Raw genomic sequence first — 18,030 nt, forward strand, 5'->3', positions numbered from 1 at the left:
ATTACCTCTATGGTGTTAAAGGTGAAGTGTTTACTGATCATCGTAGTTTGCAACATGTGTTCACTCAAAAGGATCTGAATTTGAGATAGCAAAGGTGGATGAAATTACTTAAAGCTTATGATGTCACCATTCAATACCATCCGGGCAAGGCTAATGTGGTGGCAGACGCTTTGAGTCAAAAAGCGGTGAGTATGGTTAGTTTAACTTGCTTGAGTGTATCCAAGCGACCTTTGGCTAAGAAAATTCAAACCTTAGAGTCTAAGTTCATACAGTTGGTTATCTCAGAAAGAGGTGGGGTGCTAGCTAGTATTGAGGTAAGGGCCACTTTAATTGAAGAGATCAAGGCCAAATAATTTGAAGATGAAAATTTGGAGGAACTTAGAAAGAAGACTGTGATTGGTAAGGTACAAGAAACAACTCTTGATGTGGATAGTGTGCTCAATTTCAAAGGGATAATGTGTTCCTAGAGTGGACGACTTGATTGAGAAATTTTTGGCAGTCTCATGGTTCACAATATTCTATTCATCCGGGGGTGACCAAGATATATAGAGATCTGAAGCGAATATACTGGTGGCCGAGCATGAAGAAAGACATAGTGGAGTTTGTAGCGAATTGTCAAAAGTGTCAACAAGTAAAGTATGAACATCAAAGGCCTGCAGGTTTACTTTAAATAATATCAATTTTGGAATGGAAGCGGTTGGTCTCCCCAAGACTTTGGAGAAGTTTGATTCTATTTGGGTAGTGGTTGTTAGATTAACTAAGTCATCCCAATTTATTCCAGTAAGAATAGATTATAATGCTGAACAATTGGCTAAAGTTTATGTGAAAGAGATATTGAGGTTGCATGGGGTGCCCCTCCCTATCATCTCAGACCGTGGTACCCAATTCAAATCCAAGTTTTAGAGGAAATTGCATGATGAATTGGGCACACAACTCACTTTTTGTACAACCTTTCATCCACAAACGGATGGACAGTCGGAGAGGACTATTCAAGTGTTGGAAGACATGTTGAGGGCATGTGTGATTGATTTTGGAGGGCATTGGGACAAGTTTTTTCCTTTGTGTGAATTCTCCTATAATAATAGTTATCACTCCAGCATTGATATGGCACCGTTCGAGGCACTCTATGGGAGGGGATGTAGATCACCCATAGGATGGTTTGAGGCTGGAGATGTGAAATCGTTATGCTCAGGATAAGGTTAGGAGTATTCAAGCTAAGCTTCTAGCAGCCCAGAGTAGACAAAAAGATGTATGCTGATCGTAAGGTAAGAGACATGGTGTTTTAATTCGGTGAAAATGTTCTTCTTAAGGTATCACATATGAAAGGGGTTATGAGATTTAGTAAAAAGGGTAAACTAAGTCCTAGATACATTGGTCCATTTGAATTTTTTGAATGTGTGCGACTGGCGGCGTATAGATTGGCTTTACCTCATAATTTATCAATTGTTCATCCGGTATTTCATGTATCCATGTTGAAGAGGAATCATGGTGACGGGGATTATATCATTAAGTGGACTCAATTGTGTTAGACAAGGACCTCCAATATGACCAGGATCCGTTTGCAATTCTTGATCGTGATGTGCATAAGTTGAGGAATAAGGAGATTAAGTCTATGAAAGTTCAATGGAAGCATCGTCCAGTTGAGGAAGCTACTTGGGAAACCGAGAGGGACATGCGAGACAAGTATCCCCAATTGTTCATCGATTCAGGTACTACTTCATTCCTTCCTTATCATATTTTCCTAAGTTTTGTCACTCGGGGACGAGTGATGGGTAAATTGGTATCTATTGTAACGACTTGTTCCAGTCGTTATAAAAAAGCCAATGGAGAAAATTTGGGGTCGGAAAAACATTTTCGCAGTATTTGGATTTTCCCAACCTTATCCAAATTTGGGAAGAAATCATAGTCACTGAGGTGTAGGGAAATGTGGTAACAATCGGGTGAATCATTTATGATTTTGATTGCATGAGTAGTTAGATAACTCGTTAAGGAATCCGTGCGACTGTACATAATTGAATTTGGGCGAGTAGAACTCTCGGAATTAATCTTAGCGTAAAGGGTATTTACTAAGCGTCGTGGGTTAGATGTGTGTTGTGAAATGGGAATTTTGGAATTCTTAAGATATCTCTCTATTTTATTTTGGCTGCTTTGGCGGGGGGTTTTTGCCGCTATGGCAGGTCCAACGCAAATTAATGTCGTTAATAAACCCCTAAATGACCTCAGCATGCACTTTTTGACTTTTTCAGCTAAGGAACGACTCCCGGGCGACTCATACTCGGTTTTCACCATTCTTGAGGCTAAAGGGAAGCTTTTCACTCCCCGAATCTATTTTTTTTATCCATAGAACGTAATAAAATGGGTGAATATTGATGGGGGAGGGTTTTGTTATACATTCTATGGTGGAAACAGCCCTAATTTGGATAATTGGGATCATGGGTTTGATCTAGGGTTCATAGAGTTGCTGTAGTTTTGGGTAATTAGCGTTTGTTTGTTGATTCCCGTGTTGTATTGATTGTTTGTAGACCAAGAACAAGCGGAACATATCCAGAAGGGGAAGGATCAAGTTTCTTAGGATTTCAAGCTTGTTTCGAGGTAGGTGATGGTTGTGATTCTATGATTGTGTGATGTGTGCTTGTTGTTTCTTCATTATGATACTTGTATATGTATGAATGTTGCAATATTGATCACACTTGTTGTAAATGAGATAGACAATTGATGAATTCCATGAAATCATGACTTAAATGTATGTTCTTGATGATACACTTGTGATTGTGGTGTGTGAATGGGATCGGTTGCCACGTTTTGGCATAACTAACTTGGATCGATTTCCACGTTTCAACATAAAAATGGGATCGGTTGCCACGTTCCGGCATAAATATGGGATCGGTTGCCACGTTCTAGCATGCTAACTATTTGGGTTTGGGTTCCATGAAAGGACCAATGATTTGACATATAAATGCAAAGTTGTTCGTTGTTCGTAAATATTGATAATATTGTATATGTTGATATATATGCATGTGATTATAATGTTGTTCGACTTGTTTATTTTGCACTAGTGGGATAGACGCGTGATCCTACAAGTACACTGTGGTTGTGTACTGATTATGCACTTGCTCTTATTTTTGTTGAGTATAGGGCATCTTCAAGCGGCTATTGGCAGACCTCGCTTAGGAGATCAGTGATCCTCGTTCGAATTCAAGGGTGAGCCAATTCTTCCGGGCTACCATGGAATACTCCTTCATCTATGTCCACTATTTTCGGACTTAGGCATTTGTTCTACTTAGTTGATTAGTTCATTAGATTGGGTTGCATCCCTTCTTGTTTAGATTTGGTTCATTGTTAGAATGTTTTGGTACATTGACTTCAGGTTCTAGGTTATTCTTACGCATTGTTAGTTATTATTGTTAGACTTTTGTTAGAGTTTATGGGAACTCTATTTTTATTTTATTTAGTGTTTGATTCAAATGCTTAAACTGTCTTAGTTTTTAGATTATTTTCTTCGTTTGGGTTGTAGTAGTGGTTCTCCCATCGTAGTGTTAGTATGGGTGATAATCACGACGGTCTAGGTCGTGACATAGTCTACCCATAAGTAAAAATCTTCAATATTAACTTACTACGTGCATGACTATAGTAACGTAGCTTGTCGAAACACCATCTCCCTTACTTAGATTACTAAACCTCTGCATACTTTCCTCTAACTCTGGACACTGTAACTACTACTGCTCATGATCTCGTAACTCACAATACCTTTTCGGGTGAAGATACTACCCAAGCTCTAAACATACTTTCTCATAAGGATCTCAGCTGAAACGAGGCTTAGAGAAGTGAGTACAACTCGATTTTAGCTCAAATGCACGATTCACATGAATATGAGTGCATTCCTCTAAAACTGAACACTTACTAACTTATGGTCTTTTCTCGAGCCCCTCTGGAGTAACATGACTTCCTTAAGATTTTTGCTAAAAACAACTACTCGATAAAGGACTGACTTTTCTGTTCAACCACCTCTTGTATCAAGGGTAGTCGAATGAATCTGAGAAATGCACGAGCATGATGAATCTCTATGACATAACTCTATTGGACGATTAAGAGTATAAAAGAAGGGAAACTTTTCTTAAATATATGTAGTCCCTCATTTATAAGAATAGGGCCCTCACAACCATAAACAAGATCCTACTCGACACGACTTCATAGACACCTCGGACACTTGAAACCTGGCTCTGATACCAAGTTTAACATGACTCGAGCCTACACCCTGATGTGGCCGGCACTCAAGAACCATTCCTGGTCCCAAAGCGAACCCTCAGCCTGGTTGACTACAAATGGAAGACTAAGTTAAGCATGCAAAAGCTTAAAGTTGAATATAATTCATGAAGCTCAAATACAAAGCTTTAACTCAAATGACTATTCTGAATATAAATAGAATAATTAACTAGCCAACAATAGGCAACTTAAGTCTTTAGTACATTTAATAAGATAAATGAAATAGACTTCTCAAACTTTATTGTCTCTTTGTGAAGCCTCTAACCAACAAAGATGGAAGTCGGGACAAGACCCACGACATCCTAACAACTAATATAACTGAAAGTACAAGTGGAACCCTCCGGAAGCAAGGTTGCTCACCATAGCTAACTCAAAGTCCATATGGTATCAACAAAGCTCCTGTTGATGACCCTGAATACTTGTATCTGAATCATGAAATGATGCAGGCCAAATGGCTCAGTACGTGGAATATATGAGCATATAAGGGGAATTATAAAGCATAACATAAGATTTAACTTGATAAAAAGGAAACATACTTACCTCTGCTGAACTCACTCAACTCAAAAATAAAATACTCAACTCAATGATATGATGCTCAACTCAAAGGTACTCAACTCAAGATAGTCAACTCATGATACTAAAGGATAAAGCAACAGTAACATATGTAATATATATGTAAATATTTTAAAATTGTAGATAGCAACTCAATGTATTGAAAAATAAAATAATAACTCAGTTTCTACATATAAAAAACAATTAACTTCGTGCAAGTTTCTCAAACCGACAACTATCACTATGAGCTATATGATGATACAACGTCTCGCCCACGCTGCCAGAACTGTTGTATACTTTGTCGGGATATAGAACCTCTAAACTAAGTGGATCCACTAGTCTATGCTAAAAAACACTAAGGAATCATCTAAAAAGTATGATACTTGGTTCATGGAGATTTGAGTTATCTGAACTCGACCCCATATCGATGCTCAATACTACTCCCAAAAATATACCCAGCTCATATGTTTAAAAACATAACTATTCCTATGGTTTGAGATAATTGCTCAAACTACCCTCTTAAAATAGGTAACTACTCTTGAAAGAGCTTTTGAACTCATAACTTATTTAGAAATCTCATTTTCTCTTTTATCAATGTAAAAATTAATGGCTCTGGGAATACATAGTCCCCTTATACTCATACTTGAAAATTCTTTCTGAAAAACATTTCAAAATCATAGTATAATATGATTATTAATGACTTGGGAAGTCATACTGTATAAACATTGATGGTATATCTAATACAATACTACTTATACATAGATTACGTACTATATTGTCATACTAAACATGCTTTAGAAAGTCTTTTCTCAAAACTCATTTTTACTTTCTCATAACTCAGTTTAAGAAATCAACTGTTAGCTTTAAAAAGCTTTTCAAAATTTATAACTCAAATCATAGGGTTCATGTGGAATTATGGACATGAACGACTCAACTCAAGAAAGTTAATGATACCTCTCATCTCAAGACTACTCGACTCATAGGGTTCATGCGGAATTATGGGCATGAACTACTCAACTCAAGGAACTTCATTGGTAACATATAGTAGCACCATGATTAGGAATGAAATCCCAAATCAATTAGGAACTCAATACTCAAGACACAGAACTTGAATATACTACTTCTCTCAAAGATATTCAATTGATGGAGTCCATGCAGAATTTATGGGCATGAACGACACGACTCAAGGGTCTAAATAACAATATGGAACTCAGTTATATGACTCTTCTCATTCTCATACTTACTTCCTCAAAACATAGCTCAAATCGACAATTGATCTCAAAGGATTCACAGTTGAACTCAAAGACTTTCTTGTACTCTACTCGTAACTCTTTCTTGAATTTGAATTATGAATTCAAGAGTTATAATTCATGATATGAAGGATCTTAATACAATATATCAATTCGATAATGAGGAATAGAACTTTTAAAAGAAACATGAACTCAAGAACTCAAAATCAACAATACTCAAATCTAGGGGTAAAATCCTAGATTTCTCTTTTTTCTGATTTGAAAGTAGATTTAGGGCATGAAGACGAACTAGTCCAACACTATGATAACCTTACGTACCTGGAAGAACAAGGTTCTTGAAGAATCTTGAAAGGATCTTGAAGAAGAAGTTGATTAGAATCCTTGAAACCTTAGCTTGAAGGTAAACGATCAAGAAAACCATTTTTTGATATTCTTTAATTAGTTTCTTGAAATCTCTATGGCCAAGAATTATGATTTTCATTAGTGATATATAATTGTATGGAGGAATTTGAGTTGAGAAAAATGGAATTCTTGAAAAAAGACTTACCTTGAAGAAGAATCTTGAAAAAGATTGAAAGAATCTTGAATGGAGTCTTCCACTTCTATTTTTCCTTAGGATTTTGCCCTAGGGTTCGAGACAGAAAATAATGATGGATTAAAAGATAAAAATCTGATTGTTTTGAGCCTTTTATTAGTCAAGAAATTCGCTTAGAGTTTTCTTATAGGTAAAAATAATAAAAACAACCCTTTTTAATGTTTTCCCTTCGGCTAAATTCATAACAACACTGTATAGGCTACTGAAATAGTCATAACATTATACTCAAAAATTGGATTGACGCGAAATTGGTTGTGTTGGATAGTAGATTGGAATAGCTTTAATTTAATAGGTTATTAATCACATAACTCTTTATATTTTAATAGATATGGTCGTTTAAAGTTGACCCAAGTAGAAACTTACATCAAAACTTAATCGATAAGGAAACTTCAAGAACCCTTATCAAGAACTCATGAAGAATTTAAATTGCTCAATAGTTATGGAGAAATTCGCAAAAGAAACTCATTATTGGCTTGTGGGTGAACGAACCCAATACTATGGAAGCTTACATACCTCAAAGAACTAGGTTCTTGGCGAAATCCGAATGCTTGAAACTTTGAACTTTTTCTCCTCTTGAATCTTCTCTCTAAAACCCTTAACGCTTTTGAGAATGAATGAAACTAATTCTATTCAGTTAGACTCCTAAAACCTTACTAAAAACGCTTAAATAAGATTGTGTAAGGAAAAGTCCAAAATACCCCTCATATTTTCGGGTAACTTTCCTTAATTGGACAACCAGACTTCAAACGGGGATTTCTCCCTCATACGAGCTCTAAATTTAGCAAACTCGGTGGCATTGGAATGATAATTTGAAGAACTTTCATTGTATATCTTATGAGCCAGATACTCATCCTGTACTGAATGATATGGTAATTTTAAGTTAACCCAAAACATAGAAGAACCTAGGAATGATTTGAATGATTTCACTTTAATTCTTTTTGGAACTCAAGGTGCTATATCTAGTAATGTTAATACTTAAGAAATTTTTAATTCCTTGGTAAAATCCTACTCACCAGAAGGACACTTCGAGTCTTAGTTCAAAAAATTTCTGGGGTGGTATAGGAATCTTTTGAAATTCCAACATCCTTTCATTTTAAAATTATTAATATTGTAAGAATAAATAAAATATACATAAAAAATTTATGATAACAAAAATATACTGCAACTACAAAATTAGTCGCCAAATAGCTTATAGCTAACAAGTATTTTTTGATAATTTGTTCTTAATCCATTATTAAATAAGATTGTACAATGATAACTTTGGTTATTCTAATGATGAGATTTATCAATTTTTAATTCCTATATTTTCTATAGTTGTTTTTTTGTAAAATAAAATTGTTGTCTAATAGATAGCGTAACATTAACTTACCTTGTTTTTGTGTTTGACATCCCTATTCATGAGGTTGTTCATTGCTTCACCGAGAAACTTTTTGACCTCCCTCCTGCAATAGTTGTTGTTGTTTTGTTTCTTCGTTGTAAACTTCCTTTTCAAGATGGAACATTCTACCTTTCATTTCATGGAGTGATTTTTAATAACCCCAACCTTCAGATTGATAAGAAAATAATAATAAGAATAATGTTAAAGTTTGTGCGTCTTAACATGCCAATAAAAGTTTGTGTCATATAGTTAGGACGATATTGTTTTCTCTTATGATAGTAATACTGCAATCCAACAAGTTTTTGTTAAGAACTAATTATATATATGCTTTTAGAAAGTACAAATTAAACTACATACATTACAAAGTAATTATATAACTAACTCTCATTTTCTTGATATATCATTGGTTAGAGATTCATTCCTCTTCAATTTGGATAAAAACTAGTTATATATAAAATTTTAAACAATTAAAGAAAATTATAAAATATAAAATCCAAATAAGTTTGAATGTGATAGTATTGTTGTAATTTAGTAGTCGAGTTTGAAATAAGAAAAATAATTTAATTTTAGTTTAACACACACAAAACAAATGTTTTGATTCTTTTTATTTTCCGGAGTAAGATAAAATAAAACAAGCGATAAAATAATTAAGTGGAGGTTTCACAATATAGGTAGTGATAAACAAAAATCCCATTTCGGAAGCATGATATAAAGAAAAAAAAATGTCATACACGCAGAGGCGGAGCCAGGTGGGGGTTCGTAGGTTCAAACGAACCCATTAGCTTTTTCGTAAATCTTGTATTTGTACTAGAAAATTAATTATATATATATATATATATATATATAGCCCTAACAAAATAGATTGACGATTCTTAAAGAAATTTACAATCCCCAAACTCTTAATCATGTCTCAAAGAATATATACATCATAAAAAAAATTGTATCTACCATGTCAAATACTCTATTTTCACGTTGTCTCTTCTCAGCTAGCCATCCATGTAGCATCTCCTTGTATTTACAATTAAGATGATCACTAATTGGTTCTTGTGCAGGCTTTGTATTGACTGTTTGTGGTTTATAAATGGTGTAGCAATTAGCTTCACCTTTAGATGGTTCAATTCAGAAGATAACATTACGAAAGACTAATCTTTTCTTCTTCTCAACAATCATGTTTTCATATACTCTTAAAGTAAATAAAACTCAAGAATCATAGTTGAGAAGTAATGTGGTTTGAGGCTTGAAATATCGAGGACTATATGTAGACAATTAAATTCAGAAGATGAAATTAATAAAATATGATTGCTTTTAGAAAACAATTTACGATATTTGGTCAATATACCTATTTATTATTCTTAGAAGGTGACTCTTTTAGAAAAACAATCAGGATATTTAGTTATTTGGTCAATACTTATTTATTATTTGTAGAAGGTGGCTCTTTTAGGGGGGGGGGGGGGATCACGAATTTTTGACATTTGGTCAATACTTAATAATTGTTTGTTGAAGGCGGAATGGTCGGGGAGACCCTTCTACTTATCCTGATTTGACTAAGTTTATGTGACATTTAATTTTTCTGAGATGGATAAAATGTGTGGTTGCACATATTTAAAAGTGAGTGAACACAAAAGTTTGAACTAAAAAATATTTTAAAAATTATTAGAGTGGGGGTTTGGGGGGGGGGGGGGAGGGAGATTATAGCAAAATAAAAAATACTTTGTTTTCTTTTCTGAACTATTTATATATAAACAAAAGGCGTAATACATAAATATGTTATTTAACTTGACCTCAGGTTGCATCTATGCTGTCCAACTTATGGTGTGCACAAGTAGACACTTAAATTTTTATGAATTTGAACTGGTAAATGCATGTGTACTACGTGACGTAATACACATAGGATACCATGCCGGGCATGATTTAACATGTATGACCCCAGGTAGCTAGCAAAATACTATATAGGCGGAAAAGGGTGAGGATGTGAAGGTTCAAGGTGGGACAGTCAAGTGATGGGAATTGGGGATTTTGGGTGACTGTAGAGAGGACAATGAATTTGCAATGTTACTTATGAAACTTATTTTCCTTGTTTTTATTAGAAAATATTTTTTCTAGAAAAACAAACTCCTTAAAAATGATTTTTCTAATAAAAATAAGGAAAATAAGTTTCATAAGTGACATTTCAAATTCATTGTCCTCTCTGCACTCACCCAACATCCCCAATTCCCATCACATGACTATCCCACCTCAAACCATCACTCCCCACCCCTTTCGGCCTAACTATATAGTATTTTGCTAGCTAATTGGAGTCATACATGTAAAATCATGCCCAATGCGGCATCCTATGTGTATTATGTCACGTAGGACGCATGTATTAACCTGTTCAACTTCATAAAAATTTAAGTGTCTACTTGTGCACACCAAAAGTTGGAGAGCATAGATGCAAACTGAGGTCAAGTTAAATGACATATTTATGTGTTACGCCTTTTGTTTATATATATAGTTAAAAAAGAAAAAAAATTGTNCCCCCCCCCCCCCCCCCCCCCAAACCCCCAATCCTATAATTTTTTAAAATATTTTTTAGTTCAAACTTTTGTGTTCACTCGCTTTTAAATATGTGTAACCACACATTTTATCCGACTTAGCAAAATTAAATGTCACAAAAGCTTAGTCAAATTAGGATAAGTAGAAGGGTCTCCTCGACCACTCCACCTTCAACCAAAAATAAATAAGTATTGACCAAATGTCCAAAATTCGTGATTGTTTTCCTAAAAGAGCCACCTTCTACAAATAATAAATAAGTATTGGCCAAATATCATGATTTTTTTTCTAAAAGAGTCACCTTCTACATATAACAAATAAGTATTGACCAAATATCCAAATATCATAATTTTTTTCTAAAAGCAATCATATCTTATTAATTTCATATTTATCTATCTTCAAAATCACTTTCCATCTTCTCAATTTAGTTATCTATATATAGTCCTCAATATTTCATAGATCAATCACATTACTTCTCAACTATTATTCTTGAGTTTTCTTTAATTTGAGAGTATCCGAAAAATGATTGATGAGAAGAAGAAAAGATAAGTCTTTAGTAATGTTAGCTTACAAATTGAACCTTCTAAAGGAGAATCTAACTGTTACACCATTTATAAACCACAAGCAGTTAGTTCAAATCCTGCACAAGAACCAATTAGCGATCGTCTTAACCGGAAATACAAGACGATGCTACATTGATGGGTAGCTAAAAAGAGACAATGTGAAAACGGAGCATTTGACATGGTAAATACAATTTTATTATGATGTATATATTCTTGGAGCCAGGATTATGAATTTGGGGGTTCTATATTTTCTCTAGAACCGTCAAACAATTTTGTTAGGGGTTAAAAAATTAGTATACATATATATTTAATTAATTTTCTCATACAAATAGAGGATCTACGAAAAAGCTATTGAGTTCATCCAAACCCATGAACCCCTACCTAGCTCTTCCTCTGCATGTACGGCATTTTCTTTAGTTTATATCATGCTTCCGAATTAGGATTTATTGATCACTACCAATATCGTGAATCCTCCACTTAATTATATTATCGCTTGTTTTATCCTTTCTTTTTTCCTGAAAAAAAAAACGAAAGAAAAAGGAATCACAACATTTTTTTGTGTGTTAGGCAATAATTAAACTTTATTTTTTTATTTCAAACTGGACTACCGAACTACAACAATACTATCACATTCAAACTTATTTGAATTTTATATTGTATAATTTTCTTTAATTGTTTAAAATTTTGTATATAACTAGTTTTTATCCTTATTGAGGACCAATGAATCTCTAACCAATGATATATCAAGAAAATGAGAGTTAGTAATATATTTACTGTGTAATGTGTGCAATTTAATTTGTACTTTGTAAAATCTTGTTGGATTGCAGTATTACTATCATATGAGCAAACAATATTGTTCTATTGTGGTGGTAAGAAAATATGTATTCAGGAGGTTATAAAGAAACCACCTAAGTAAAAGAGGTAAGCTCTGACATTATTTGCATTTTGTTGGACTATTATAGCTTATTTGACTAAGTTTCTTGTGTGTATATATATATATATGTGTGTGTGTGTGTGTGTGTGTGTGTGCAAGAAGTATTTACCTAGTGTTGCGTTGAATTTATGCAAGACGTGATTTGCATGAAGACCTCCTAACTATATGTCACTAACTTTTATTGTCATGTTAAGACGTAGACACATTTACATTATTCTTATTATAATTTTCTTATTAATCCAAAGGTTGGGGTTATTAAAAAGCACTTCATGAAAAAAAGGATGAACGTTCCATGTTGAAAAGGAAGTCCGCAACAAATAAATAGAAAAGCAACAACTATGGTGGGAGGTCAAAAGGTTTCTTGGTGAAGTAATGAACAACCTCATAATTAAGGATGTCAAACACAAAAATAACAATGCAAGTTAATGTTACACTAGCTATTAGACAATGCTTTTATTTTACAAAAAAAAAAAAAAACACTATAGAAAATATATGAATTAGAAATTGATAAATCTCATAATTAGAATAAAAAAAAGTTGTCATTATATAATCTTATTTAATAATGGATTAACAACAAATTATCAAAAAAATACTTGTTAGCTATAAGCTATTTGGCAACATATTTTTTAGTTGCACTATATTTTTTTGGTCGTTATTTTTCTATATATATTTTATGTATTCTTACAACATTAATAATTTTAAAATGGAAGGATGTTGGAATGCCAAAAGAAGATTCCTCCCCGAAAAGAAAAATACAATCTTCAATCTTGGAGGGAAAGCCGGGAGAAAAGGACCAAACAAGAATATTATTCACACCAAAAGGAAAAATCCAAGCGAAAATATTTTCTGAAAAAAAACCTAAATTGGTGTTGGCATTGCAAGGTTCAACAAATTGTGAGAGGTCTAGTTGGCAACAACAATAGAGCTAGTAATGGTGCAAACGGTGCCAATTAGTTGATTGCTTGAGAGTAAATCATATAGACATGAATTGAATTAGATTAAAGTATACATGTTGAATCATGATTAGTAGTGCTTGAGATTGAACCTATATGATGATATATGATTAGAATTGCTTGAGAATGAAGCATGTGATTAGAATGTCTTGAGATCTAGGCATATGTTATAATTGTAAGAAGTATTGCTTTAAGAGTAAGGCTTGTAGTTATAAATATTGATTCTAGGGCATTGAGAGTAAAGCTAAAATGATGAATTATGAATGTTAAGGCTTTGAGAGTGAAACTTATATGATAATGGTATACTATTAGATAGAATTGTTGTGAAAGGCCTTTACCCACATAATCTACCTTCTGAATGTATGAATGCATGAATGTGGAAGGTTTTATCACATTAAATGATTTTTGGTTGAAAGGTTTGCTCACCTAAAATGAATAAAAGCATGTTAATTAAGATAGCTTGAAGTTGTGATATGAGATTCCTTCATGAATAGCTTGGCTTGGTAAGATAAGACCATGCATGTTAGCATGAGTAGTAGATCTCATGGATAGCCTTGGATTGAGAAATCGTACTCTTCCTAAGGTTAGCTTGAACTAGCATGAGAGTATGCTTGCATTATATCATGACTTGGTACGGCCAAACCATTTCATTGGTAGTTGGATTGAGCATCATTACCCTTCCTTGAGTAGCTTGGACTTGCATGAGAGTGTGGTTTCCATAATAGCTTGGTCTAGCATAAAGTGGTGCTTTTCCTTGATAGCCTTGAATTTGTAAATCGTAACCATTCATGAATAACGTTTATGTTGGACTAGTAAAGAAGTACTTTTCAATGAATAGTAGCAAGAGCTAAAGAGGGAAAAGTCCCTAATTAAAGTAGCATGATTATGATGAATCAGGGTTTCTTCAAGGAAGTATCGTAGGTATGTTTTAATATGAGATTTGCTTGTATGAAGTATGCTTAGCTTGGATTGTTGCTAGAGTTGCCTTCCTTGATAGGTATGACTAAGAGGTGGATTACCTAAGTCATAGATAAGGATGGGTTGGGTTACTTGAGAATTGTTCCTCTTACATTATGATAATCGAGACACATTGATTATGTGTATGACTATGTTGTTATCTCTTATGCTTATAGCTTATGTCTTATGTTGACTAATGATTATGTTATGCTCTTGATGATGTTATGCTAGCTATCATATTTAGTACATTTTTTACTAATGCATACTTAATTAACGTTTCAAATACACCTCATCCGATTGTAGGTGTAAATGATAGTTAATTAGTATAAAACCCAACAATTGAGTTGGAGTCAAACACACTAGGAACGGTACGAGTTTGAATTCAAATATGAAGTTGTTAATGCGATTAAATGATTGTAGGAACATAAATTATTATAAATCTTTTAATTAAATCAAGAGATTGACATAAAATGTCAGGAAAGGGGTTTGTATTGTAGTTATCAATCAAAACAATAATAATCAACAAGCAATTCAAATGAGTAAAAGGTACTTGGGCGAATGACCAAACAATTGCCAAAGTCTTATTTAATTGGTGCTAGGTGATTAAGAATACTTGCTAAACCTTCATGGGTAGGATGGGCCCTAGATAAGATAATTTTCGCTCGAACAACTAGCTCGCTTTAATTGAGTTCTTTCGAACCTCAACATGCTAACTATGAAAATCAGCCCACAACCTCACTTCATTCACTCTCTCGAGCTAGATAGGTAGAACGGAACTTAGGGTTCACTCTCTCGAGCTGAACCCACAATAGCCCAATTACTACAAATGTCAATTTATCACTTTGGTTTCACACTCCTCTCTCGAGCAAGCATAAAACACTAAATTCTATTGAAATAAACATTCAATATAGCAATTCAACAACATCAAATAAATCAGACCCATTTCAATTTAGCACTATAATCAATAATTTCTAACACCCACTTAACTAAACTAAGTAATTTGTCTCATGGTCAAACCCCCATGAATGGGGTTTTAGCTAGTCATCTTAAAAAGTAAAAATTCAATACCTATTACATGCTCTATAGCTGGGTATTGATTTCCACAATCTAAAAATGAACAAATCTTCCTTAAATTGCAATACCCAAATCAAACTCTACTTAGAAAAATTCTTGAAAACCAATAAAGACTGTGTTTTTGTTCTAAATCTTTGTTTTCACAATGTTTGGATATCTTCTCTCTCTTCCAACTATCAATTTATACTGATCAAAGATTTAACCTTTTGGGATCAATCGGCGAGGAAAGTCAGGCTTGACTGACCAGTCGACGATTCTCACATCGCCCCTGTCCATCGTCTTCTTGCTTCATGTTTTCATCCAACATGCACGGGAACTTTAGGCGATCTGTATCGGGATCACCGATCACTTCTGCGATCCACCCATTTTTACTTTTGATCACCAATTCGTTTGCATCTTCACTGCTCATTCAGTACTTTCGGTGGAACAACCTCTTTTCGCCGATCCATTCGGTGACTCGAGGGAGATGTCGAGGAGATGATAGTGGTAGAATTTGAATATCCCAATATTGGTTTTCCATGTTTTCAGACAATAATTTAGTTTTGTTAGTTAAAACTATTTGTGCCATAACTGTTTTATGAGGTTTTGAAAGTAATCACTTTGAGTGTTGTTCTACAAGTAATATTTGGGTTTTCTGTAATAAAGATCTTAATTGTTCTATATTTTCTATATTACAATGTCTATTTGGATAGTTGTTATGTATTGTTTCATTAAGTATTGTATTGTATGGTACTGTATTGTTTTAATGAACACTATATTTGGATAAATTCTATCATTTTATATCTTTATATAATGTCACACATCTACAGTTTGAATGATAAATCTACAAGAAAGGTATGGAACGAGATTAAGCTATTGTGAAAAGGTAGAGTATTCTAGTTCATATTAGAATACTCTTAATATTTATTTTTGAAGAGCCTATATTTTTAATAATCAGATATTAGTAAAGGATTATTCCTAAGTTTAATGTATTTATTTATGACCGTGGTATGCACGTGCACATTACCTAGTTATTTATAAATAGGATTGTTAGTTAGATAGATTCTTACCTCGGGACTTTTTGTCACGCCCCAAAGCTACCCCCTGGACGCGGACACTGGACCTAGGATCACGAGTGACCCCAAGCTAACCCTGCTAACATATCATAAGCATACTTAAAGATAAATTGAAACAAGAAATTTTGTGCTGAAGCTAAATCATCGTTAAAGTGAAATAATGGGTAATTATCATAAACTATTTGAATATATGAAAACTGAGAGTCTAACAACAACTGAAAGGTCAACCTCAAATGCTAAAGTTGAATCTAACTATGTCTGAAAATAGCCTCTAACTGACTAGAAGTATTGGGACATGCCCCAGCTAAACAATAAACATAACTGAACCAAAGAATATAATTGAGCAAAGATATGAGATAAGTATGATACTATATTGAGAATACTGAACAAGAGCTAACTGAATGCAATGACCAAATTTATAACATGCTGAGACCAAAATCTATCTGTAACTGATAACATGGTTAATGCAATAGAATCTGACTGTAAGGGAGCTAATAATAACCGACATAAAACCACATGAGCTAAGTGTGGAGTCCGATGTATACGCCCCATCAAGAGAACCCAATATACCCAGCCAAAGGTATAGAGGCATGATTGGCTTGATCACTAAAATGATGCCTGGAACTTACAACCTATGGGGCACGTAGTTCTGGGACTTGAGGGTGACTTACCGTGGTCCAGTCGATATTAAGCGCTTCTCCCAATTAATTATTTAATTAATAGTTTATGACTGAATTTCTGTAATACTGGATAGCTCAAATCTGACATGCTAACTGAACATGCCACATTAATATGTTGATAATGCAACATACAAATTTGAGGCATGCTTATATGAAGTATCTGACCTAGCATATGTAATTCATGAACTAAAACAACTACATAGCTAGGGTTCTAAATTTATGAAAGAATCTACTCAAAACGATATTGAATGCATGACAATGTGATTTCGATCATTGTAATAGTTAAAACCCAACAATTTTCAACATTCAAGAACCCTTAGGTCTAAATAATATTCAGGGAATCAAGATTGTAATTGAATTTGAGGGACGTAATAGGCAAAAGGAACCCACCAGTGAAATCCCACACACTTGGTGACGAAATTCACTGAGAAATCTCTGGATTTCGGGGCTAGAACTGAAGAAAACTCATTGCGTTCTTGAACTAGGGCTTCTTGACTTTCTCCTATATTTTCCTCTAAGTTCGATGATTTTTTGGTGAATAATTGGTTAGGTTATGTTCTAATTAGTTACTAGGCTAAAACTGACAAAAACTACATAGTTTAGGGTTCAAACGACGTAGTTTAGGGGTCCAACACATAAGGAAAATAACAAACCACCCCTGACTTAAAATTTACTGAAGCCACCAATGGGACTGATCGACGATCAGTGGATTGATCCACGATCCGTCCTATCAATCCGTCAATCGAATTCAAAGAATGGGTTGTGGGAGGTCCTCATGGTCTCGACCTACGGTCTGATCGATAGTCTGTGGACTGATCGATGATCCTTCTTGGCAGTTCATCGATCAACTTCAGAGGATGGGTTAAAGGGGGTCCTGAGGGTCTCGACCTACAGAAAGATCGACGGTCCGTGGACTGATCCATTGTCCATCCTGTCAGTCTGTCGATTAACTTCAGAGACAAGGTTCTGAGGGGTCAAAGGGTCTCGACCTACTTATTAATCGACGATTCGTGGACTAATCCACAATCCATCCTATCATTCTATCGATCAACTTCAGAGACGCGGTTCTGAGGCCTCGATCAATGGACCAAGACCACGGTCCGTGGTCTGACTTATGGTCCGTGGGTCCGGCCGTGGCTCATGCCATAAAGAAATTTCTTGGTTGATTCTATAGAGGGCTGCAGGTGGCCATCAACGGACCACCAGGATGGATCGTAGGTCACCCTATGGTCCATGGGTGGGAATCG

The sequence above is a fragment of the Solanum stenotomum genome, chromosome 4, assembly GCF_019186545.1.
Source record: "Solanum stenotomum isolate F172 chromosome 4, ASM1918654v1, whole genome shotgun sequence".
In the NCBI taxonomy this organism is placed as follows: domain Eukaryota; kingdom Viridiplantae; phylum Streptophyta; class Magnoliopsida; order Solanales; family Solanaceae; genus Solanum; species Solanum stenotomum.